This window comes from Aptenodytes patagonicus, chromosome 1 (genome assembly GCF_965638725.1).
Source record: "Aptenodytes patagonicus chromosome 1, bAptPat1.pri.cur, whole genome shotgun sequence".
NCBI lineage: Eukaryota > Metazoa > Chordata > Aves > Sphenisciformes > Spheniscidae > Aptenodytes > Aptenodytes patagonicus.
In genome coordinates, this window is record NC_134949.1 from 109,066,297 (window position 1) to 109,093,949 (window position 27,653).

Below are 27,653 nucleotides of genomic sequence, written 5' to 3' on the forward strand. Positions count from 1 at the left end.
GGTGCTTCACGAAATTTGCAAAGAGGCAATCATGGGAAATGGCACTACTTAGGGGTGAGTAATTCTTTGGAGCTTTTGAGCAATGAACCAGCAACCTGTGACTGTTGACTCACCTGAAATACGCAAAAGAAGGTAAAAATCCAATCTAAGGATCATGGTAAGATTTCTACTTTAATGAAAATGCCTCTGCTACGAAGTAATAGTAATTCTCTGAAGATGCTATTAGCATGTACTGTATGTTGCAATCAGTCTACTCTCACTGCTTCAAGGGCATTTCCCTTGTAGGTGCTGTTTATATTCTACAAATAGTTTGCAAACAACTTCTTTGCTTTGCAAAAGGGAAAGGCAGGAAAAATATTTACACAGAAAAGAGGGCAAGTCTGTAAAGATGATAGAAGGGCCTCTGATAATGCCAAGGAGGTGTGATTCCATGATACCATAATTACATTCTGCTGACCAGGATCATTGTGTAACAGTAAGATGTATACATATATCTACATACACACAAGTGTACATAAATATAACGTTATATAGATGAAATAAAAGAATAATGTTTTCCCCTCCTTTTGTAAACTGTCAGGCATACTGAAACTACACTTTCAGGTAGGCTGGAGCACAGAGTGCTATGGCCACTGTTACAGATACAGTTCTGCTCTTAACAGTCACTGAACCCATCAGGCATGGCTTTGTCACTTATCGCTGGCTTTCTGAGCTCCCACATCTGTCTCTTCTGGCTGCTAAAAGGACTTTGGGGAAGCTGGCCACAGCACTTCTGTGGACATGATGGCAAATAGTAGGTATCGGCCTCAAAAAAGCTAGAAACACCTTATAAAGTCAGCTGTGCCCGCACCCTCCTCCACCTCCATGAACCTCCCGGCATGGTGCTATTGTCGGTGGCACTACGCTGAGTATGCAGGATCATCCGAGGGGACATCGGCTCTATTTTGGTGATTAAAAATGACCCCAAGTTCTGTGCGCCAGCAGCCTCGCAGGGAAAAGCAAGACGGCTGAAATCTTGCCTCCCCAAAGCAAGAGCTTGGAGCGCGCAGCCATCCTTCCCCACGCCTTGCAGAGGCTCTGTTTTCTGAGGGGAGTAAGGAGGAGGTGGCTGCTCGCTCGAGAAAATGGAAGGTGACAGCTTGCTGCAGGATTGTCAGCCTGCTTGAGCCATCTAGCAAATTCCTCCTTCTGTGGTGCCTGTAGCAACGTTGCGGTAAACCTCCTCCCTGCAGCAAAAAGGCAGCGCCCATTTGGGCACTAAGGAGTAGCAATGTCCCCAAGCGCAGTGTGTGACCTGCAGGAGATGCTCTTCCCCAACGCTGGGCCAGGAGCAGCATGAACGTGTTTTCCCACTAAAAGCTAACCCCTGCTAGTATACTAGCAGTAAAATTAAAGAATGAAAGGAGGTATTTTAAGGGATAATATACTTCCTGATGCAGAGTATAATCCAGAGAAGGGTTAGCATAGCACTTTATCCAGAGGCATTTTTTGAAAAGCTGATTGCAGTGTACAACCTTAGCTCAATACCCAGATTTACAACGTATCTCCTCTGTGAGCTTTAATAAACATTATAGATAAAAATCCTCACAATACACTGAGATGAATATGCCTCTGCGTTTTCATCCTCAGGTGACTTCCTATATACAGCTACTCACTCCTCCTCTGACATACCTGATGTGACTACATGAAGTAACCTAAAGCCAGCATAAATATAAGGTTCCCAACTATTAGTGTGGATTAATGAGATTCTACTGCTGCTATAGGGTGAAATTAACTTTAAAATTAATTTAGGTATTCATTGGAATAGAAAGGTAGTATTGTATTTCTGCTGCAATCTCTTAACCTTGGTATCAAAGCCAGCTTATAGTGATAAATATTGCTAGACAAGTTTGTCTACGAAAAAACTTGTACATGACCAATTACCATTATATTACCACCGAACAATTTATTTGTTAAAAAGAAAAAAGGAAAGGAAGGAGAGGAAGGAAGAGATGGAAGGGAAGGAAATAAAGAAAGATCCTCAAAGTGGCCAACATTTTCTTGGGAAACAAGCATTCTTTCATCTCAAAATGAAACTCTGTACAACATAAACAATATTCTGAACGGGAAGTGCACCTCATAGAAATATTCTCCTCATAGAAAAATAATGTTAGCATTAAATATAAATATGCTCTACATTATGCATACAGACTAATGCACTATACTTTTGCCTTTCATGAAATTACCTAAGCCCCATGAGTAAATTATAGATCTGGGGCTATCTATCATCATATAAATAATTACTATGTCAAAATGTGCCTGAAAAGTATCTGAAAGATAGAAATACAGGGGTTTGGAAACTATGCCATTTTGTATTTTAGGTGTTTATACATGTAATGTGAACATGTATAATTATCCAAGCGTTCTGGGCATTTGTATGAGCAACTCCCATTAAAGTTCCTGAAAGTGCTAAGTGTGTATTTGGGTGCTGACCACTCCGCAGTTTGCTTTCCAAAAAATAGAACAGTATTCAGATTATTTTTAGATTCCCATTATAAGCTTCATGGGCTTTACCAGGTAAATCCTACCCTGCCACACACATAACTCCAGCAAATGAAATCTTAAGTATGCAACTGTGCAATAAATACTTATAATCCAGCTGTTTCCATAAAAAAAAAAAAAATAAATTAGATTACTCTGTTCCTGTTTTAAATATAGCACAGGCAGCTACAGTAGTCATGGCCTGAAACAGTGAAATTAAAATTTTGTAATCAGACTACATCTTCTTCAAAGATCAGTTCTTTTTCTGTTTACTTCATCCTTTGATGAGACTAAGGAAATCTTATAGCAAGATAATGACACAAAAGCTCATAATTCTCTTTTATTTGTTTTTGTCCTAAATTTAGGAAGCCTCTTCAAAATACTGATTGCTGATGCTGTGAAGTTGCACCCATTTTCAACTTCTGGGTTTTGCCCGTTACTGTTTGTTCACAAACCTACAGAAATAACACACTTAAAATGACTAAGAGGAAAAAAATACATCATTCATTAAGAAATGAAACACATCACATGAATCTTAGACCTATTAAATAAGTAGATATGTGCTTTTTATGACCTGCTGACAAAGTTTCAGTGTAGAATATTTTTATATGAATTCACACGTTAGTTAAGCAGAGAAATTTTGGAACAGTTTTTCATGCTTTTGCATAAAGTGTATGTTAATTATTCATCTAATTTCATTTTCTTTCTGCATAAGTTTCCTTCTTATTTATGCATAGTTGACTTGACTGAGCAGGCTGCAGGAAAGGGTCAGATAACCCTTTCCCAAGCAAAGGAAGAACAAGCACATTTGTGAATGCTGAAATGGCATATTTTGGGGAATCTATGCTCAAGTAGCCCCCTTTATTGCAGAACTTTATTAACATGTATTTTTGGCTCAGGTGCTGAAGTTTTAAAAAGTCACTCTGAGCATGAGATGTACACAGGTTTGAGGCATCCAAAATAATAATCTGTTTTGACTGTTTCTACTTAAAGAAAAATTGGAAATAAAGGTCCAAATTTGCTGTGGAGCTTAAATAGCATTCACAAAATGAAGACGTATTAAGCAGATGTATTATTCATAAATTACTGTTCCTTAAGGCTGGGAAAAGAACAGGGATGTCCCATTTCTCAGAGAAGCACTGAAACCATCAGCCTACAGTCACTTTTACTGATTTCATGAATAATCAATTGCTGAGGTAAAGTGGAACCGTTCCAGCAAGGGATCCTGGGGCATGGCTCCATGTTACAATTTATGTGGCAGAAAAATCTCTTCAGGTGACTCCTGCTTCTTTCCCCATATTCAGGGACTTGTTACCACCCCCAGTACAACTTGCCAATACTTCATACTTTTGCAAAAGCAATTGTTTGAAGGGCCCTGCTCAAAATCAGATCAGTAAAGCAATGTGCATTTTAGGGTGGGGAAACCCAAAAAGCACAGAAATTAAATAAATTGCTCTGTTGTATTTGAAGGGCTATTGAATATTTGCAGGTGAGGGCAGGGTGAATATGAGTGGTGGGAGCCAGTGAGCGTTTCTGGAGAAAATCTAGCAAGGAACCACAAATCATGAAACATCTAAACCTGCACTACTTTTAAGTGCCTTAGCCAGAGGAGCGCAAACTGCAAAAACTATGGGAAGCAAGTAGTTTTGGGTTTTGTGAAGTCCACCAGTGAATGTAAGTTAACTTAGAAATATTACCCATTGAAATCTCTCTGCATTTCAGCTTAATTTCCTAAGGAGAGATAGCTTCTGTGATCATGCTCTTTCTCTCTCTCCAAATTACTTAAGAACCATGGATCCACTACAACGAGTTTTAAGAGACAGTATAGATCTCAAGATTATTGTTTTCCTATAACTAACCTGAGAGGACAGGTTGCTGCAGGAGTTCAGACCTTATTAGATATCAGAGAACCTATAGGAAGGATGTCTTTAGAAAAACCCTGAGAGACAAAAGCTTCAGTCAAAATCTGTGCCCAAGAATCAATTTTTCATTAGAGGTTTCTCTCCATTGTGAGTACTTTGGCGTCCAATACGGCACAGATCCTGTTTGAAGCTTTTCACGTGATTAGGTGGCACTTACAACATCTGAGCCCTTCCCACCTCACCTTTTTCCTCTTCCCCCCATACCCACTCTTCCTGCTTCTCTTCCTTCTTGTCTCATAATGTGTCAGCTCACACTGCAGTGTTTGTATAATTCAATTAAAAAGGCAGTCAACCATGAGGCACAATCTCATTGGAAACCAGAGAAGATTTCTTCCTGCAGCTTATGGAACAAACGTGGTTTTTAAAATGTATTTAGGCTAATATCATGCGCCAGAGTTAGCCACAGGGTCCATGTAATTTTTAACTGTCCCACAAATGTAGGCTTTGGAAAAAACAACTCAATGATTTGTCTAACATCAGTAGGAAAAAAGACTAAAATAGGAATTTACTCACAATATGGATAGGAGGTAGGACTGAAGTGATAGCTGACATGGCATTTGCTTTAGGAAAAGCGGCAGTAGTGCTGTCTGTGATAAATGCCGGTAAGTAGAATTTACCCATTTTAGCGTCTTAATTTGGGCACCCCAGAGTTCAATTTCCCTTGCCTGGCCTGGAGTGCTGAAACAGGTACTTTTAATCTCATTTTGTAATATACTGCTAACCACTAGAATACACGTACATGAAACTTGTGAAAGTACTGTTAAGGGGGAAAAGAAAGTTCCTGCACCTTCATTTAAATTGCAAAGAGTAGCTGCCCAAAGGGGCTGGTTGTGAAATTCGTGGAAAATATGTTTTGTTGTTAACCAATTCTGAACTTAAAATATGTGACAAGCTTCTTTTTCCTTCAGTGCCTGAAGCAAAGAAGAACAAAACAGTGTACTAATATACAGCATATATAAACTGCTATTCTAATAGTAGAACATCATCAACCATAGAGAAGACAGGCAGAAAAAAGTTTACTTGTGAACCTTCAAAGGAATTGATAGCCTTTTCTTCCTGTGTTACTGCAGTAACACATTTGGCCCATTTTGCCTCGAAGTGGTTTTTTCCACAGTACTGAATTATATATACATTCCTATTAAGAAAAGTCCACATCCCAGAAGGATAAAAGTCCCACACTGTTTCAGCAGCTGAACCTACAGCTCCTTTTGAAGAGTTCATGTTGTTCTCGTGAATCTAAGACTTCTTTCAGTGGAGAGAAAAACTCAAATGTCTTCTGATGTGTATTTGTACGTAGGTGGCCCTTGTCAAAGGCAAATAAAAGCATTACCCATACCTATTTATTTTGTAAATGCATTTTTTGCAATGCTAATAAGAGAGCTGTATACCTACAACGTTAAGACGAAAAGTTTAACAATATTTTTCAGGGTCCTTAGAGTCTCGTTCCAGATTTTGTGCCTTGTGTCATTGACACAGGGTTTTTTAAAGGTTTTTTTTCTTTTCTTTTTTTTTTCCTTAATGCTGCTTTAAAAGCTCCAGTTTCCTGAAGGGAACAGTTCCTCTAATTAAAGCACATAAAAGACTTTTCTTATTGACAACATTATATTTTTGTCCATCAATAAACTCATTAATTGCTTCAGACTTTGTCTTAGGAACAAAGAACTAAAATCTGCAAATTTTTGCCTTCATCCTATTTTCTGTAGAGGGTAATTAAGTCAATTCAGGGTTTGAAGAAATACTTGCAGCCTGTCCAGCTATAACTTCTGGCTACTGAAACAGGAGGCTGTAGGGAAAGAAACAACTGGCACAGATGACTGTAGAATTTCCCTGTTAAGTTTCTCTCCCTAAATGAGTCAACTGTGGGCTGCAGCAACAGGCAGGTGATGCCTTAACTCTGCTTCCAGCATTTTAATTTTCATCTTCTTATGAAATTCCAGAATGCTCAGTGACTCCATTGCAGAAAGCAAAAGAAAGCAGGTTGAAGTTTGGAAACTTCAGCCTATTAGATACTTAAAACAAACAAACAAAAAAAAAACAAAAAAAAAAAGAAAAAGAAAAAAAAAGGAAGAACCCATCCCTACCTAGAAAATCAAGATGCATGACTTCCTGCTTTGTAAGAAAAACCACATTTCATATGTGTCATCTTTCCTCTGATGACTTTCTACCAATAAATATGGTAGGATCCCTGCTCTTCTTGGTTTTATTCATCAAAAAAAGGACAGGCACCAGCTGGAGTAGGTGTGTGTGTGCACGCACAACTCCTTTTCTTGTCATCAGAAGTTAATTATATATACAAATAATGAACCATTCTCTAATTAACACAGAGACTGGAGATGCCAATGTAGTCTTCTGCTCCCTTCCTTGTAGTACCTTATAGTTGTGGCTTTTGGTCGCTTCTTACAGACTTTGGTTTGCTAGAGAGAATATGAACGTGATTGTGTGGGAAGGGAGCGTGGAGCATGTGCTCAGCAGAGTTTTCTGAGCGTAGGCATCTACTGCTGCCTGCTATTGCAGGGGTTGGGGCCAGGCACTCGGATGGTCTCTGGCAGTCTTATCTTCCACATACCACGAGAAAGCAACACACTATCACCACAACTACACTTCATGAACTAGGGTGAGATTGCTAAGAGAGTAATCGCTCAAAGCATTTACGAAAGTTATTCTGCTAACCTTAAGGAAGTCCCAACAGCTTAAGCCTACTAGAAAGTAGTATAAATGTTTCCACTGTGACTTTTTTGCCACTTTGTTTTTATGCTATCTGTTATACAATCTCCCTCACAGATTGCTTCTCAAAGCTAATCAGTGCCACTGCAGAGCCCAAATAATAAATACTACCTCAAGTAAGCAGTGCAAGAAAGACATGCTTTCATCTGAGAAATGGTATGAAACAAATGGAACGGTTCAGTGAAGCGTAGAGATAGAGACGAAGCTGTTCCCGATGGCAGAAGCTAGGGAGAAGGCTTTCTCACCAGTAAAGCAGAGCCACAGACATAAAGTTAGCCAAGAACATGTATTGTTGTATAAGGATGAGAGAGGCATGAACAGATTCACAGTTGCACAAGGTACATTGTACTGAATATGTTCATGAGAGTTTTAAAACCAAGAAAGGCAGCTTAAATTTAATTGAAGAACAGCTCTAATTAAAACTTACTCTGTGGTGGAAGAAAACCTATTGTTCAAATGAATTCTTTATGCTTGTCATACTAATTTTTTCTTACCAAATCAGATTAGAATAATTATAAGCTTATAATGACATCGAAACACCCCAGTAAACCAGCCACTTACAGCCAGTATCTGACACCTTATTCATGCTGAATAGAAATTTAATCTGTCGTGGGACTACTCAGTATGAGTAATTGTAACAGAATTTCCTCTTTGGCAGTTAATAGCATATTTTATCTGTCAATATATCTCTAGAAGAGTAGCCAGGCATACTTGTGGTTAGGGTAACTGATCCAAAAGAGGCTGTTGACTGACCCAGCTCATCTCAGAAACAAAAATGTGAGAGACATTAGCAGAGACAGTCTGTTGTAATGCACAGAGTAACAGAAAAGAAGAGTAAATTATTGATAGGAAGGTGAGCACCCCTGTTAATATGTGAGGCATCTTTTATAGCTGTTTTAATTAGGGCACAAAATCTTATGTAAATTCTTTGGGACAACAGCAATATGCATTAGTGACGTTTCTGTCCAAGCAATAAAGCTACCTTCAATTTGTTTGAATTTTTGCCTGTGGTTTAATGGAATGCTATCCATTCTTTATGCCAACTCTGTACTAATGGAAACAACAGTATTTTCCCCATTTAATAATGACATGCTTGATGGAATTCAGTATCTTAACCAAATTCTCCTCTGGGAACATTAAGACTTTGTTGTTTTCAGATGCCTTAAAGTTAAATACCATCCAGCTATTAGGAAGCGACTGTTTGCTCTTGATGCCATTGATTGATAATAGATTTGTTAAGAATAAGGTTGATCTTTGCTTTCCTAAAGGCTTTTTGTATTCATAAAAAAATAAAGCTACACAGTTTTCGGTTTATGGGTCTACTTTTTTTTAACTTGGCAGCATGCATTCATTTCCAGCAGCACTCATGATCTCTACTGTCAACACCGCTAGCTGCAATATATCCGGATTCTACCAAGGGGGTCACATCCACACCAGTTTGCAACTGACAGATTCATTTCCTACCTTCTCTTGAGACAGCAATGAGGACTGAAAAAATCAGAGGTCCACTGTAATTACTATGTATATTTCAGATTAAATAAACGTGATAAAAGCCTCCATCTGGCTGTTGATCAAACGTGCAGAGGCAGGCTGATTTTCAGTGGCATATTACAATATGTCTCTTGTAACAGTCCCTGACGCCATCCTGTAAATTACTTACATTTGGGATTAGTTGACTACGGCAGACAGAAATATTACTCACTGCTTAAGTGCTGCCTACTGGGAGTATGGGAGACGTGGTCTAATCTTAAAGTTGTTAAGCAAAGCATTAAGAAATAATGGGGCCATGTTTATTTTACTAAATGCCTATTGTGCTCACACTATTTGAAGATGGCAAACCCAATTTAATAGTAGCCTGAGACTGTTCCTGATGCTGGAAACCTGTAAAAAGTCTAACTCTGGGGAAATAAGTGTAAGTGGTGTGCTGGAACAGCTCTTGAGAAGAACTTTAAAAATCAGAAAAGTCCTGCACAATATGTCAATAGTTTCAAATTATACTCTACTTGCTGACAAAATGCAGGCCTCTCTCTGAGCAGAAATTCAGAGATTCAGGGCCTTTCATTAAAGAAAAATCCCAACTAGCTACCCAAAAAAGAAACAATAGAAATTTCAAGGGAAAAACAGAAAATGATCCTGCCATTTCTCCATTTACTTTACACCTCTCCTTGTAGTGCTGGTTGCAATGTGTGGAGAGTAAAAATTTACTACATTACTGAAGGTCTTTTAAAAAACTTATGGTAAGAAAGAAAGTCTAGGGAAAAATGTGTGGGGGTTATTCACAGAGCAACTAATTGTGGGTAGAAGGGCTGTTCTTTCTTATGATTTACAGCTCCTTGAGGTTTACAACTCACAGAAGAACAACAAAATTAATTCAAAACTGAAACTACCAGTGCTTATTTTTTTAAAAAAGACAAATCTCCTCCCCTAGCCAAACTATAGGTATTTCTGGTCTACAGTATCACATTTGTCCTTCCTGTTGAACATTCATTCTGCCCAGAAAGTATACCAGGACACTCTGTGTAAATCAAGGTGCTGCCCAGCAAGGAGAGCTTTGGCCCTTTAAATTCTTGTTGTAAAGCCCAGCAGAAAGCCCTTGTTGATCTACAGCTCTTAAAAGGACAGCGTCTTTGTACTGCAGTGGTTAAAATTGGTTTCCTTCTAGCCATTGGTCTGGAAAAAGCTCTTGGAAGCATTCATGAGCCTCAGAAACATCTCATGGCATTTTTTGGTCTAGAAATATTCTGCGCATCTCCTATGTGATCACTCCAACAAGTAACTTTCCCTTCCTTTCCCTATTCAGTTCTTATTCTGTTTTAACTGCATGAGATTTTCCATATAATCCCTTCACCCTAAATTATCTCATTAGCCTACATCACTTGGCATCCACTCTTACTTAACTGAAGTGGTTCATGAAATGACATCTCCTCTTAACAGGCCTCTAAAAACTTAAAATAAAAATGCAGTCCGAAAACATGATTCCAATCATTATGACATTCTGTTCAATGCAGAAGGTTTTGTTAGTCAGCAAAATTTTAGTTATGACTATCTCACTAACATTTATAACAATATAATTCCCAGTATGAAGCTAGTAGATACTATATTCAGCTGGAAAACAGAGATTCTTTCTGAAAGGTTGAGCATATGAAGCCAAATGTGGATATTTCAAGTTTTCTGGTGTTACAGCCCTTAATTGAGTAAAACGAGTAAGTAGGCAACAAATGGGACTTAAAACAGGATTAAGTGTTTTTGTTGAGTTGGAACTGGAGTGTTAGATCCCGGCTTCAGTTTACAAGACACTGGCTACCAAAGGAGACACAGATAAACTAAAGAAGGAGCTAGGACTCCTTTAGCTGTGAGAAGCAGTGTTTTTAGCCTTCCTTGCCCTCTGGAAAGCTTTAACAAGCTGCTCCTCCTCCTGCAGAGGTGAGATTCGTGAACTCAGAGCCCATTGCGACAGCGTCGCTCTGACACCAGCATGTCTGGGTCTGGCGCCAGAAGCAGCAGCAAGCCCGCGGCGCTGGGCAGCGCATAATCAGAGAGTCCCTCTTGCTGGTAGCAGCCTCTCAGCAAAGCGCTGCTCTTGTCACCTGGGCCAAGGAGGCAGCACGTGGCCTGTTCCTGCAAATTCTATTTCAGTACTGAAGGTGGAAAGGGTTTTTTTACAGCTTGCAGTCTAGCAAAATCATACAAATGTACACTTGCTCTGCCTAGTGATGACTTCGTCTGCTCACAGCAATGCATAAGGCATAGAGGTTGGTGAGGTATCCCTCCAGGACACCATGCTGGTGACACCCCTTGAGACAAAGGTTAGTTTTTCCAGGGATAAGCACGGAAAATCAGGTTTAAATCCTTGCCATGCAACAAATACCTGGGCGTGCGCTTTGGCAAAGTGTTTTCTTTATCTGTGCCTCAATTGCCCTAAAATAAATTGACACTCATGAACAATGAATGATCTTGACTCATAGAATGACTCATAGAACAAGGAATGATTTTGAGATACCAAACATTTGAAATGGACTTTTGTGGGTTTAATTTTTACTAAGCTTTTGTTGGATATCTTTTTTGATCTTTGGATAAAAGGAAACTGAACATCTATTATTATGTGTTTGCATAATGAAGAAATTAATAGCTGGATGCCTTTAGTTCCAAGAGATGAGACTGAACAAAATAGCCTTACACAGCTATGTTACTAAAAGTCATTCACACCAGGTAATTGATAAGGATAAAAATAAACAGAAATATGGGAATAAGCCAGAAATAGGATGAATCTGCTTCCAGATTATGGAAACAAACAGAGAAATATTTGGGATGTTGTTAAACATTGTTAAGCAGGTCGACATGAACCCTTGGGTTCATAAATAACCTTTAATTTAACAGGAAAAGTTGTTCCTTTTTAATAATAGAATCATTGAATATGTAGGTCAGCTGATACAAGAAGGTAGCAGAGAATTAAGGTTTAAAAAATGAACAGCTATAGTCTCTTGGCTTCAGTTTTCTTTTTCATCCCAGTAATGTCTACTTTCTCCAAAGTGCTAATAATTTATGCATTACAGTTAAACTTAGAAAATTATGATTAAAACTTCTTTATATTTAGTTACACTAACTTCCTAAAATCCCAGGGGAGCATTTAAAGGTTAGTTCCTTTATCTGTATGTTAATCAAATGCAACAATACAGTTTGGAACTTTAAAATTACATGAAACAAGCAAACTTGCATCTAGCTGTCAAGGTTTCCGTGAACGGTATTACAGGGTAATCCTACCATTTTCGTGACAACTGAGCAACAAAAACAATCACAACAATCACAATAAAAGAGCCATAAAATGTTACTGTTTTAAAATAATGTGTGCACAGGTACAGCAATTTCTCTTAATAACTTTAGTAACTGTTCAAGCACATGAACATGTGTTGTGGTTTAACCCAGCAGGCAGCTAAACACCACACAGCCGTTTGCTCACTCCCCCCCGTGGTGGGATGGCAGAGAATCGTGGAAAAAAATAAAAAAGTAAAATTCATGGGTTGAGATAAAGACAGTTTAATAGGACAGAAAAGGAAGGGAAAAATAATAGTATTAATAATAGTGATAAAAGAATATACAAAATAAGTGATGCACAATGCAATTGCTCACCACCCGCCGACCGATGACCAGCCAGTCCCCGAGCAGCAGTCACCCCCCTGGCCAGCTCCCCCCGGTTTATATACTGAGCATGACATCACATGGTATGGGATATCCCTGTGGCCAGTTCGGGTCAGCTGTCCTGGCTGTGCCCCCTCCCAGCTTCTTGTGCACCTCCAGCCTTCTCAGTTGGTAGAGCATGGGAAGCTGAAAAGTCCTTGACTAGTGTAAGCACTGCTCAGCAACAACTAAAACATGGGTGTGTTATCAACATTGTTCTCATCCTAAATCCAAAACACCACTGTACCAGCTACCAGGAAGAACATTAACTCTATCCCTGCCGAAACTAGGACAACATGTTAGATATTTCAAGGGATATTTGTGCCTTTCATTGCTGCCATAGGGTATAAGCAGTTAAATCTTCATGGTACTATAAACTAGTACTGTTCCAAAAGTTACCATGGCTCTGCAAATATAAGCCATAATATAATATATTTCACATATGGTAAACATGACAATCCTGGTGAATGATACACAAAAATAAAAGAAAGCAGCAAATTCATACCCTGCAGAGGTCAGCTAGTTAGTGGCTGCCCACACTCATAGACAGTAAGGGTCACCAAGGTGGTTGGAGGCTGGAGCACATAATGTATGAGGAGATGCTGAGAGAATTACTTTTTTTTCAGTCTTAGAGAGAGCTAAAAGAGGAAACATTATTGCTATCTTCAGCTACTACATGGGAAGGAGAAAAGATGATAGAGCCAGACTCTTATTAGAGGTGTGCAGAGGTGAGAGGCAATGGACACAAGGTGGAATGTCAGAAATTCAAACTAGATATTAAGAAATTCTTTTTCACCACAAGGATGGTCAAACACTGGAACAGGTTACCCAGAGATGCTGTGGGTCCTCCATCCTTGGACATATGTAAAACTCACCTGAATGAGGCCCTGAGCAACCTGACGTACAGTGGCCCTGCTCTAAGCTGGGCTTGGACCAGATGATCTCCAAAGGTCTCTTACAACTTACATTATTCAACAATTCTAGGAAATGGGTCATAAGCCACCAAAATGAAGAATACATGAAAAAAAATAAAGAGGTTTTCCAGATTTCTGCATCTTAAAATGAACAGAGTTAATAATAAACCAGCATGCTGCAGATGGATGCTAAGATCCTACTATTGCTTTAAGATGTACTGTTCTTTCTGTGTTGTCTTACATTGTTGCCACCACTGTTATAGCCATACTGTCAAAAATTCAACAGGCTCTCCAATTACTTTTCTCCTACCTTCTAGTAATGGACACACTTGAATCAGGGAGCAGAAGTTCACATAAAACCTTAGAAATTATACCGCAGAAAGCACCTGTTATGTTGGCAGAGGAAAACTCTATGTGATATAAAGGGCCTTGTCTTCCTCTAATAATTTATTTTTTCTTGAAAAAAATGTTTTTCTTTCTCTCAAAAACAGGGTCACAGCAGCCATTCTGATAAAAAAATTCCATACTAGACTATTTCAGATAATGTTTTACAAAGCATTATACATAATAAGAATGTCAAAGATCAGCAAATTGTTCCAATGGACTTTCCATCAAATTATGTTTACAATTACTGAGAGGTTAGATTTGCAGAAATGAGCTGACATTTCAGCATTCTGTGGCAACTGCAGTATTTTCAGTTTAAGGATTTCAGTTTTATGACCAGCTTGACAAAACTAGTGTAATTCTGTTTTCCTCAGGTATAGTTAGGTTTATTTATAGCAAGGTCAACTCATCTGAAATCTCTTTTAACTCTTTACTCACTAGAGAAATTGTCACGCAAGTAAAACTCTGGATGGTGTTGTTTCTCTGTAATAGCAGGAAGTAAGAACCAGCAACCACAGAAATTGCTTCTCTGCCTGTCAGATTTGATATTCAATGCACAAAACATTTCATAGATAAAAATATACTGCAGCTTATCTCCATGTAATAACAGTGAGCATGCATCTTTCAAAGTATACTGTAGGCCCCAAGCACAGCAGGGGCTCTGATGGGACTACCACATGGAAGCCCTCATCTAACAATCTGAGAACTAAATATATGGTCCAAATCTTCTCCACAAACCTGGGGAGATAAAATCCTGCTGCAAAAATTCTGATCTGAAATTTCCCTCTGCCCCCAAATTCTGTGGGAAAACATTCTGGAGTGCATCAGCCATTTCTCTTTTCCTCCTGCTCCCCCCAGTCCCTTCCTCTTTGGTAATTTGACTTCAAGGAGAGGAAAGTTTCTCAGAAAATCTGCTAATGATATAGTATCCCAACTATATTTAGGAGTGTGCTTCCACACAGTTTTCTGGGTCTCCTGCCTTCCACAGCTCTAGCACCATCCTTCTTCTCTGTTACTTTTTCATGAAAGATGCTCACACAGCTTCAGCAAAACTGTAATTTAAAATTACTTCCCCAGTGCCACAAGCATCTGCATAAATCCCGTTATTGCCTTGCTATTGCATTGCTGTTACTTCCTGCTATTGCTTTGGAAATTAAGAAGTTTTCCTTGTCCCAAAAGTAGGTTCCATGAGACCTCTTGCATTTTTTTCTGTTCAATGTTACTATGTACTCAGGATGAGAACCAAATGCACATTTAAATATCTTTAATACATCTTGGGTCAAATTTGAGCAACAAAGTCATGAAGAGTGTTCACAAAAGCGTGGCTTAAGCCATTTAAAGGACAGCGAGACAAATGTGTCCCTGATGAACACATCCTTGGATAACTAATACGCTGTACTGTGCATGCCTAGAGGCAGCACTGCTTTGTCTGAGCTGATCATCTGTGCACCTGCCTGCCCCATAAAGTTGTTTTAAATTCACAGGGTAGGTGTCTCTAGCCCTAAGTTGCCCGAGGGCCCAATTGATTTGTTTTACCTCAAGAGCATTAAATACACACTTGAAAACACTAAATTCAAATCAAATTGTACTAGTCATAGACCATTTTATTCAAGATGCAACATGAAGAGGAGCAGAATCATTATGTCTTACTAGGAGCGTGGAGATTAACAGGGAATATTAAAATAAATACAATTCTGGCATGGATGAAAGAGGGTGAAACCCCCTGAAAATCATAAGGACAGCACCACAACAAAATTACATGCCATGGCCATGACCACCTTCGCGCTATGAGACAGAAATGAAGTCAAGTCCCCAGAAGCCGATAGTCACGTTATCTGAGAGGTAGGGTTTTGTGACCTTAATTTAGGAAAACACTTTTGAATGGAACTGGCTTAGAGCATAGGTAGAGTGAACACATGAGTTATTGTACCCAAAGAACAGCTTGAAATGCCTAATTCAGCATTGACCTCCTCTTCTATAGCTGACTGCCTAACATCATGCACTGAGTATCAGATTGCCTCCTCTTTGGCCTCATTCTCTGTTGACTAGGTGTCCCTAGAAAGGCAAATTCCTCCTGGGCAAGTAACTCAGAAGATGGATGCAGTGACACATCTCGTCTCATCTCCCTTTCATGCATGAGCAAGTGTATGCTGACCAGCAATGGTATGATTTGGCCTTCGGCATGACCAAAATGTTCCAATATTCTTAACGAGATATAAACTACTTTCAGATGGGTAGTTCCTCAACACCACTTCATCTATGAATGAACTGGAACGCTGTATTTGAATACATCATATATGAAGGACATGGTGTCACTAACATGTTCTGCTACCTTCTGCAATGATTAGTTTGATTCCTGACTCTATGTTCAATAGAATACAGACACTCAATTAAAATATCTCTCTCTCTCACTCTCCATCTTGCATCTCTTCAGAGGTGTGTACTTCTGATACAGCAGTTGATTAGAACATAAGGTTTTTCAGCACATTTACATTTAGTTGATAGAGTACATTACTCATTTACATTCACAACTATTCAGTTTAAACAATTCCATTTTAGCATCTTATGACAGGAATTTATAGTTCATTTACTACTTTTCTATACTGTTAACATTTTTGTGGGAACACAGAAGAAAATAGTGTATGTGAAATCTTCTTGCAAAGTTTTCTTCTAAGCACTGTTTTTTTACGGAATTTATTTTCTAGTTATTAAAAAAAAAATCTGTAGAAGCTAAGCAGCACAGTTAAATGTGTATCACATTGTCTAGTGTTGCTTAAATTTCTTCTTTGAAACGTCTGCTTTTCAAGCTTTATTTACCTGTCTGGTGATAGTCAGAAAAATTACTGCAAGACTTTTTTGCCAGAAGAGATTTATGTCATTTCACAGAACAGATGCAGAGAAAAGAAAGTTGACTTGCCTTTTCCTGAAATATGCTGGAAGCAAAACTTGCCCAAACAAAACAAATGCTTTGGTTTTCCATTACGTCCATGAAGAACTACACCAGCCAACCCTTTAAATAAATACTATCATGACTGAGCCCTTCATCAGAGGCTTAACCATGAACAGTTTAACATTGTGTATGCTTCATGCTTGCTTTACTTCAGTATCTAAGGATGCAGACTTTCTCCCATCTGACTCAATGCACATTTCAAGCTTTTAAATGTTTTAAACAACTTAAAACTACTACTAAGGGTTGTTGGCTGACAGAGATGTTTCTCGGCCAATGCGGACTACTTCTGGGACCTTCTTTGTGTGCAGTATGGTCTAAGATGTGTTTCTTCTTAATACGAAGAATATAGAAACCATTCTGAAAAACACTGAACAGGTATTTATCTCATGCACATATTTACGCTGTGGCCTGGCATGTATTTAAACATAGCACCATCAAGAAGACTTCTTGAACCAGATTTACAATCTTTAATGGAAGTTTATCACATTATCTCAGAGCAGAGAACAAACTTGAGGAAGTATGTGCAGCCTGGCGGGAAAGAAAAATCCTTGTGCTGATATATCCCCAGCGGCCAAGCCCAAGCAGTAGAATTTCAGGAAGGATAATATTTATCATTTCAAATCACGTATTTTGGCATAATGCTTTTTTATGGACTGGTAATTTTTTTAGAGACTAGACAAGCTTTATAATCAGCTGTTACAGAAATCCTTGTTTAAAATGCTGACGTGTGAAGGAAAATATTAAAAAACTAAATCTGTTTAGTCCATAGACTCACACAAAGAAACAAATACTGAGGGAAGTGCTAGAGAAAGTCTTTCTTTTTAACTCCCAGTTCTCAGAATCTGACTTCAAATTATTCCACCTCTTCATATGCCAACAGCAATATGGATAGGATTACTTGAGGAGTAAAACACCATTCAGTGTAAGAACTTCAGAGTATTGTCCTTTAAAGAAGCAACAATGTGTATGGGATCCATGAGACATCGAAAGTACTAGTTCAGGGGGTTGCTTAAAGAGAACAAAATGAATGTTGTGAAACACTCCGATACAATGCTTTGAAATGTCTCATGCGTGCCTTTTGAGGAAACATAAAAAATGGTGGCTGTGATTGCTTTTCATAGCTGACAACAGCATTTTGATATCTGATCTTCCTTTTTGAGGTAGAACATGTGTGAAACAAGCAGCTGTGCATCAAAACCAAAATGTTCTTCCAAAGAGCTACAAGAAAGACCTAAGACATAAAAGGACTGATAATTATAACAGCACAAACATAATGAGCTCTGAGTGTAATTGATGGTGAGTTGAACTGTTCTTTCAAATAAAAAAAATCAAACTTCATTTTCAACATGTTTAGGGAGAGCTATTCTAGTGCTAACATTTTAATAGTGTTTTTACACCTAAATTGTACAGGAACCTTTTATTCCCAGAACACTCTGAAAACTAGATGACTCATTTCAATAGGTTATGCCTCGTGAAACATTTTAAACAAACTTGAAAATCAATTATAACGAAAGAGATGTTACACTGGCTGTGGAAATTTTGGAAAAAGCAAAGCCATGCTTTTCTTTACAGCATTATGTGCTTATTAACATCTTTGATACAAGAACATAAACAAAATATTTTAAGAGATTTTAAAGAAACAGAAGAGTCTAGAAAGACTGGGAAAGGGAGAAAAGAATCTGCCCTATGAACACAAACCTCTTTCCTTCCATTTTTCCCATTTCATTCACTTTTATTCATAAACAATTTTGAATCATAAAGATGTAGCCATGCTCTCAGATTTGTGGTACTTCCTACCTGACAGAATGCTCTAAAATTCAGCAGAAAGAGTTACTGTGCCTGTGGATTAAACCAACCAGGACCAAGAAAAAGTACTGGATATATTTGTTCTCTCTACGTGGTAGGGATGGGGAAAGGAAAGGCATATTTTCAATGGTTCCTTAAAAGAATAATTAATTAAAATGAGCAGGCCCTTCTCTTAGTTATTGCTGTTATTATTAGTAGCAGGAGTAGGAGTACCAGTTTTATTTTACATATATATTTCTATGATTCAGGGAAATTAGAATTAGTGTTATAAACTGGTTTTGTGCTTCCTTCCTCCAACTGCTGTCGCTTTACACACCGTTTAAAAGAAACTGTAAGGGATTCTTTAAATAGCGATAGGAAATAAGATACATCTTTCTCTGGATTGCACTATTGCCCATTTCTATTCTTATGGCATTGAAAAACAGACGCATACCAACAGAGAAATAAAATACATGCTTGTATATCCCTGTGCATCTTTGATATTCTACTTGAACACCACTAAAGGAGAGACTGAGCTTTAGGAAATGCTCTTGTTTCCTTGGTGTGCAAAACGCAGCCTGCCGGTGCACAGAACTGCTGGGTCCCTTCCCCGCATTTCGATAACTGCCTCCTCCTAGTAGGGAACAAGCTCTGAACTTTGCCCTGTCCATCAGTCATAACAGTTAAAACAGCAATGGCACAACTGAGCTCGGGGGTTCTGCTTCATATTTTGCATGTGTTCCTAAGTATTTAATGTTGTCACAAAGTGGATGCAGAGACATGAAATGACACCCTCTTCGAGAAGAGTAAGGATGGGAATAGCTACAATGGTGAAGCTCAGCCCCTGTTAAGTCAGCAGGAAACTTCAACGAGCAAAACCAGATTTCAAGCCAGAATACTAGCCAATGCTTTATTCACTGTTGTATCATTAGCAAAAAACAGATGGGCAAACAATACATACTTTAGGGTGTTTCGCCCTTTTTTTCCTTTTCTTTCCCCAATTAGTTGGTTGCTTTGCTGTTGCTAAATTCCTTTTGTTTTCAAAGAATCTCATTTTTTGTCCATTGAAGCAAAACTGAAGAAAAGAAGTGAGAAAATCATGGGGCAACTAGGCAGGTAAAATCCTTGTAAATCCTACTCCAAACTACTTAATATTCTGAGTCCCTACTTCAGGGAGATGAAAACCCTGTTGGCATAGTCAGAGTTACACTGATGTCTGAGCAGGAAGAGTTTACTGTAGATTTGGAAGCTTGACTTGTTAAAAAAAGGAAAGAAAGAGCGAGAAATTAAGATTCCTCTGTTATGCTGGGGTTTTCTACAACACAAGCCTCACTAATAAACAGAAATATAAACAAACAGAAATTAGAAGCATTAGAAGTGGTCACAAACTGCTGAAGGTCTCCATTTAATTAGTATTCAAACTACTAGCGAACCATCTAGCTCATTTTGATTCATTATGAAACACTACTGGAGAAACAGAAAAATAACATAATTCCTAATGATGAAGGCTGCCATTATGTATCTTTGTATAGGCATCAGATTCTTTTCAAGTTGCTGGGACCAAGCCAGGATTCCAATTTTTGCCTGAAGCAGGCGAGAGACTGCTGAAATGAAACTTTAACATCCCTATTGCAAACAAAAGTATGCCTTGAGAGTGTACGCTCAGTTCAATGGCCTGAATATACACACAGGGGCAGAGTCCTCTCTGCATCATCTAGTGGAATAGAAGTGCTATTATATGTTCACTATCTATTCTTTAACATACTTCAAGCATCTTATGTATTACTCCAGTTGTAGCACTGTATTAAGCTGCAGTATCACTTTTTTTTTTCTTTAGCAAAAGAAGATATAATTGGGATATACTTAATGGATGGGCCAGGAATCAACTCTATACCTTCTTCACCCACCCACCCTAACTCCCCTGAACAATCCAAACCTGAATATTCCCTCACGTATTCAATGTAACATGCACAATATTTCCTACATGGAGTTACTAGGTTAGACTCACAGGGCTTGAGCACTGTAAGCTACTGTTATTCGACAGCCTTCACTGATGTGCAGTAGCAAGGAGCCTGCTCAGGATATGTAAAACCAGATCATTTGGATGAAAATGTCTACACAGATCATTAACTTCTACCCGTTGATGCCTCTCTAGTTGTTTCCAGTGATTCTTCTCTCACTCATAAACAGGTGAGTATTGACAAAGGAGAGTAAAATCCAGACACTTTTACATTTTCAGGGCTAAAAGTCACTGTTTCTGATTTATGTCTGGATATGAATTAACTGTGCTTTCTCCTACCTATGTATCAGAGGGAGTAGGGTGGACTGACCAGGATACGTATCCTCTTAGCAGTTAGATTTTCACACCCAGCATTTCAGTAAAAGCAGAAATTGAAAAAGGCATGCTAGTAAGTGACAAGAACTGCAGCAGCTTCATTGCTGGTCTACAGCCTGGGTACAGCCTGGGACCTAGAGAGCAGCATGCCTCTTCTTGCTTTCTGTGGAAGGAACCAGAACACAGCTTCAGCTGCGTGCCAGTTTCCAGTGCTTACTCTTTCAAGACAATAAGCTATGAGAGCTCTGTTGATGCACGTCAGGTCTGAACAGCATCACCTTTGCTGCATGATCTTCCTAAGAGTGCTCCTGAACATGAAAATCAGCTTGAATTTTATGCATATCACCAGAAGAAAAATGGCCAATGAAAAGTCTCTCATTACATAGCTCTTTTTCCCAAAGGAAAAAAAAAACACCACAAAAACCCACCGTATGAATTATTTCCTTTAATCCACTATATAAGATCCCTATTTTCATGGCTTCATTCATGGAATTTGTAACTTCTGAATATAGAAATGTGGGGATTTTTGATGGGAAAGACAATGCATATGTGTAAATTATTCACAATGTGCTTCATGCTTATATAAATCTGCCCTCATTGGTACTACACTGAAATTTAGATTTGTGTAATGATCACTAACTTTCTCTGATTTTGTAAGAATAGTACCAAACATTTTACCTATATTTGCTGTGGTAAATGAACTCTGATATGGATAGCAGCATATTTACATGGTTTGTACATCAGTAAGATTTTAACAGCAAATTATACTGCTAGAAGATTTAGTTTAACTACATTGGATTAAGGTAGAGGGTTATTACAGTTGTGATTTAATCATCTTGCAATTTTTAGTATTTTTATCTGTGGTTATAAAATCTGAATTTGTATTACCCTTCTATATGTTTTATGTGCCCTATTCCTACCATTATTATAACATATGGTCTTTAGGTTTCCCCTACTACTTTGGTTAATTATGCAACCATTAGTGCTATTACAACCCTAAGCCACTCATACAATATTTCTCTACACATACATGGTATTTGAGACTTGTAGGTTTATAGTAGTGTGATTGCCAATTAGTTTGACAGTCATTTTACCACTGAACTCACACAGTAGCTGGCCATGGAGAAACATTATTTTTTCCCTTGTAGCAGTAAGAGTCACATCTGATGAGCATCCTCTGTGTTATGGTATCTTTTTTTTTTTCTGATAAAGTAAATTACATAGTAGGATGAGTAAATGCCTTTTTCATCTGTAATTTGTATTTGCATTATCGGGAAGGAGGAAAACTCGTAACTTGTTTTTTATGATTTTATAATTTCATTGAAACTGTGGGACTTGGTAATAAAGAATCTAAATTGGTAATTCATTTTGTTAAGATGTGTTACATCACTATTGTTTATGGCAATAACGGGGGAATTTAGCTGCACTTTCAAGCACTTTTGTCTCCTTCATGACCATTAGAACTTTATTGGGTGTACTTACAAATAAAATCTAAATTAAGAGAAAAATTTGCAAATTCTGCAACAATAAAAGAAAACACACTTTATTCAAAAGCATCCTTCAGGAAAGCACAAAGTACTTTACTCTTATGAGTACATGCATAGTAAGTTTAATAACCCTGTTTTCAGGGTTGAGGCCTAATTAAAATACACCATGGCACCTTTAAAAAAATGATTTTCAGTGACAAAAAGTTCCAGTATTTGCTGTTTTTCACAAGCCTTCAGACTCAGCCCTGTCCTAGTCTTTGAATTCTACACAGGTAGATAAATGTAACTTTGTAAAAATAATCTTTCAAAACATTATAGACTACTTAAACAATCTAGCTTTACTAGTTTATAGCAAGACAGACTCCCATTGAAACTGTAACTACTTTTTCTTTTTACCAGACAATAAGAGAGCAATGGTTTTGGTTTAGAGTTCCAAACAAACTATGTACTCAAATCACAGATACATTTTCCAGGTACAGCTAGAGCCACAGCAGGCAGGATGACAAAAATGTTCTCATGTTGCATGAAGGCGTTTCTCCAGCAGGCTTTGTTTCTCCCTGCTAAACCTCATTTTGCCAAAAGATGACAGGAAGCCTCTTCTAAAACCATCATAAGTCAACACAAATTTCTGAATGGCCAGTTTATGAGAAAACCAGGGACACAGTAGTTCTTGAAAATGTTGATGTTTCGTGTAATGATTACTGACTTAGTCTGATTTCGTAATATTTGTATCAAATGATTTTTACCTATGTTGCTGTGGTAAGTGAACTCTAATATGGATAGCAGTATATTTACAATGTTTGTACCTCAAGAAGGTTTTAATAGTAAATTACATTGTTAGAAGATTTAGTTTAACTGAATTGGATTAAGGTAGAGGGATATTACGGTTGTGATTTAGTCATCTTGCGATTTTTAGTATTTTTATCTGTGGTTATTAAATCAATGTATTCAAATTTACTTTTCTTAACATTGCAACAAAAATAGCCTTGTAGTCTACAGTTATCTTAGCCAATAACCTAACAGTTATAAAGACCCATTTTGATTTAACAATTTTATTATTTTTAATAATAAAGTTATGATTTGAGGTTGATACATCTTTATCCATTTAAATGATGATCAAGATAAGATTTGCAATTTTTTTCCTGTGCAGAAAAATCTTAGAACATAGGAATGGCTGTACTAGATCGGAAAACACCCACCATCTAGTCCAATTTCATTTATAACCAGATGAAAAATGGAATACATAAAGTTCTCCTTGTTCACTCACCCATTTTCTGACTCCAGAGTCTAGAAACTTTCTGCATTGGTGATTATATTCACATCATTCATTTTTTTCATGTCATTTCTAATTTAATTTAACTGCTACCACCTCTCTTTCCAGCTATCTCTTTTCCAAGCTGAAGAGTACTAGTCTGTTTAATCTCTCTTAGCACAGACACCATTTTCAAACACCAGCCATCCTTCTCACATTTTTTTTTCTCATTTCTATTATATCTTTTTGATGCTGGATCACTAGAACTTCATGCAGTATTTCCCATGCAGAGGTGCAGTATTAAGCACGTAAAGCACACCATAAGGTGCGCTATTTAAGGTGCACCATAGATTTATGCAATGACATGGCGATAATTTCTATTTGGGTTTCTACTCCTCTCCTGCTGGTGCCACCATTTTACCTGCCTTTCTGTATCGTCACTGAATCCTGACTTGTTTTCAAAGAACTAGCTGCAATGATCCAACACCTCCAACAAAGTATTATCAGCAGCTCATGCAGACCTCACATTCACTCTTCAAGTGTGTACAGTTCAGCTGGTTTTCTAGAACCAATGCATCACTTCCATTTATTACTTTTAATATTTTCATTAGATTGCTTCTGCAACTGTGCATTGAGATTCCACAAAATTTTTAAGTTAGTTAAATGTCCCATGCCCATAATGGTCACGTCTTTTTGTTCAGCGGCCTCTCCCTGCACAGTGTAATCCAGCTCTTCCTCCTCCTCTCTCTGCTTGGCAGTTGTCCTTTCTCTCCCCAGCAAAGAGCAAGAGCGCTGCGGGGTCAGATGACTGTGTCAATGACACAGTAGGGCCCTATGACTTGTTTCTTGGTAGTGAAATAATTAATACCACTTCAGATAACAAATGAAAGACTTGTACTATTGAGTCTTGAAATATCTCAAGTTATTTTACAAGTGTCTTGTGAAAATAGCACTACTGGCCAGGAGGGGTAGGGAAGGATTATCCCCTTAGTATGTGAAGGAAAAATATGCATAATCTCTGGTAGACTTCTATAAATACTCCGACACTGAAAATTATGAATCTTTAATAATTTTATCATAAAAATGATTTCAAAGGTTATGTGAATTGCCAGGTAATCATGTATTTCTGTTAAATACTCTTACTACATAAAAGATCTGTGAAATGGGAATGGGGACTGTTCAGCATATGAGTACATAGTTTTAATTTGTTTTAAATTTCTGTCATAAAAATACAGTTGTACTATTGCTGTCTAGTAGCAGTAATATTTAGCATTATCTACTATGGTACTGCAGATGTTCAGATATATCTTTTGAAAACAAGTAAAAATTTGAAGTCTCATTACTTTTTCTTTCTTTGAAGCAGGTTCTGTGGACATTTCAGACAAATTGGGTCTTATCTTAATATTCACACCTTAACAAAGTTATGAAGTGTTACATAAAATAAGCAAATAGAGTAAATGCTTGATAAGTGCATAACAATATAAATGCTTTAACCTTATCATGAAAATTATTTATCTATAATAACACAGACTGAGTGCCAAGAAAGAAGAACAAACCAAAGAACTAATTTTTGTTTTACTTGTCTCAGTATGCAACAAATAAGTGAAAAAAAAATCAAATTAATGGAATATTTGGGCATGATTATGCCGCAGTGCCTGTTACACAACCTTCCAAATAAGCTTTCTTAAATGAAGCTCAAAGAATGGGGTTTAGCCCTAATGTTAAACATGGTCCTAATCTCCCGAAGACACACATGCATTTGACTTAAAAACCTGATGTAGCTTCCCTGATTTCCATGGGATGGCTCATAATGCACAAAGTGTGCAGGTAAGCTTTTGCAGGATCAGGCTGGCATCTACAGCCTGATTAATGACATTTGTCCAGAAGACAAGAAATCGCAGGTCATAGGAAGGCACCTATCAAAGTGCTAATGTTAACAACATACTATGTGGTTATGTCGTCACAAACTAATTCAATTAACATGCAATTATAATGTATGTTTAACGTCATGTAAAATTGACGAAAAGTTCTTAAGATTTCAGTACAGGACTGACAAAATGATACCATCTATAAAGTTTAGACTGAATAACACACTGCTAGATGGCAGGCCCCATTCTTTCTAATGCTTTTGCCCTACTATGTATGTAAGTAGTGCTTCCAATGCAGCACAGCTCTGCTGTTGATACATCATTTTGGTTTTGATTGCTGAAAGAATAGCTGTGGAATACAGTCAGGATTAGTTCACAATCCTGCAATGGTTAGTGGTCATCATGTATTTTATGGCAGTTATTACCACAATCTTAAAAAAACACTTTTTTCAGTGCTACATACTTTTATTTCTATGTTTTTATCTGTATTTTTCTTTCACTAAGATACAGGCAATGCAAAGACAGTGATTAATGCTAACGAAATATCAGAGGATAAAACTGAGATCTTAAAATATAAGATGTTGATGGAAAGAATAAATTTATTGACAAGGGTCATTTAATTAAAAATTAAATACAGAACAGGCTTTTTTTGACAGAAAAGAAAAAGCGTCCATTCTCATGACAATCATCTTGGAAAATTCCAACACATTTACTACATTCACTAATAAATAAATCATCCACAGTTATTTTTGACCAAGATCTGAAGTAAGAAGTTAGGTTTTAGTTGATGTTCAGGACTAATAAAGCTGATCTTTGAAACTCTCAACTGACCAAGACTAACTCTGAGAACATTTGATTGCCATTTTAATTTCTCCCCTTTCCAGAAGACTTCCTTTCAGCATACTGTTAATTTTGCAATATGGCTAAAATAACTGCACTTTTCCAACATTAGTCATTTTGAACACAGTATAAATGATCATCTTCCAACCCTTACAAAGAGAATTAAAACAGCTTTTTGAAGCATTAAATAGCCATATATTAAAGGAATCCAGCAACAGATGGGGAAACCTATGACTGTAACAATTCTAAACGTTTGTGTGTCTTTTTTAAAATTATATTATATTCTTTCATAACTTGAATCCTTTATAATTTAGTTGGAAGGAAAGATGACCTAGATTTTCATGTGTGATATTAAATGTAAAACTTAGATCTTTTCAGGAACCTATCTCAACTGGAGGTTTGTGAGTTCTAGTGCAACATCAGTTATCTGCTGTGGCTATCATGATATAAATCTTAAGGATGAATAGAATAGAATAGAAGAGAATAGAACAGAACAGAACAGAACAGAACAGAACAGAATAGTTGAGGTGGAAGGGACCTAAATGACCATCTAGTCCAACTGCCTGACCACTTCAGGGCTGACAAATAGTTAAAGCATGTTGTTAAGGGCATTGTCCAAATGCCTCTCAAACAGTGACAGGGATGGGGCATCAACCACCTCTCTCTCTAGGAAGCCTGTTCCAGTGTTTGACCATCCTCCCAGTAAAGAAATGTTTCCTAATGTCCAGTATGAACCTCCCCTGGTGCAGCTTTGAACCATTCCCATGTGTCCTGTCACTGGATCCCAGGGAGAAGAGGTCAGCACCTCCCTCTCCACTTCCCCTCCTCAGGAAGCTGTAGAGAGCAACGAGGTCACCCCTCAGCCTCCTTTTCTCCAAACTAGACAAATCCAGAGTCCTTAGTCACTCCTCAATTTGATGAATTAATGCCAATTCTAAGACTCTGAATGGAGCAATTTAAATATGGGCATAACTAAAATACTTATGCAAGTAAATTACTTCCTTTTTAAAATCAGGTAATCAATAATAAAAGTGATATAAATAAAAAGCATGTGATAATAACAAAAAGTGTGATAGAGAAATATAAGGCTGAAATGGACAACTGTAAATAATCGATAGGGAACTTGGAGCGGTTACTATACACAGAAGATTTTCATGAATATGAAGCCACTCATTTTCTCTCATTTCTCCAGCTTTGTTTCCCCTATTAGCTTCCTCAACCATCTGTTTGGCCAATGACAGACCCACTCAATTTTAGACACCTGTGATTTTAAACACTCATTAAAAGTTTACTCTGGGCTCTCCACTAAAGTTTCTGAAAGCATGAAGAATTAGCAGCACCATTCTGTAGCCATCAAGTCGAAAGAGAGAGAAAGGTTTAAGATATGTCCAATTCTACAAAACTCTAATCACATGATCCCCAAGGGAATGAAGATTGTGTTGTATATGATCTCTGTTTAAAGCACATGCAAGCTGTTGAGCATGTTTAATTTTCATT

The 27,653-nt window shown here is 37.7% G+C and overlaps 1 protein-coding gene across 3 annotated transcripts in view; it reads right to left on the reverse strand.

Annotated features, from left to right (window-relative positions):
• CADM2 (cell adhesion molecule 2) overlaps positions 1-27,653 on the reverse strand; it is a 691,310-nt gene that overhangs the window by 10,065 nt on the left and 653,592 nt on the right. The gene's annotated exons all lie outside the window — the stretch shown is intronic.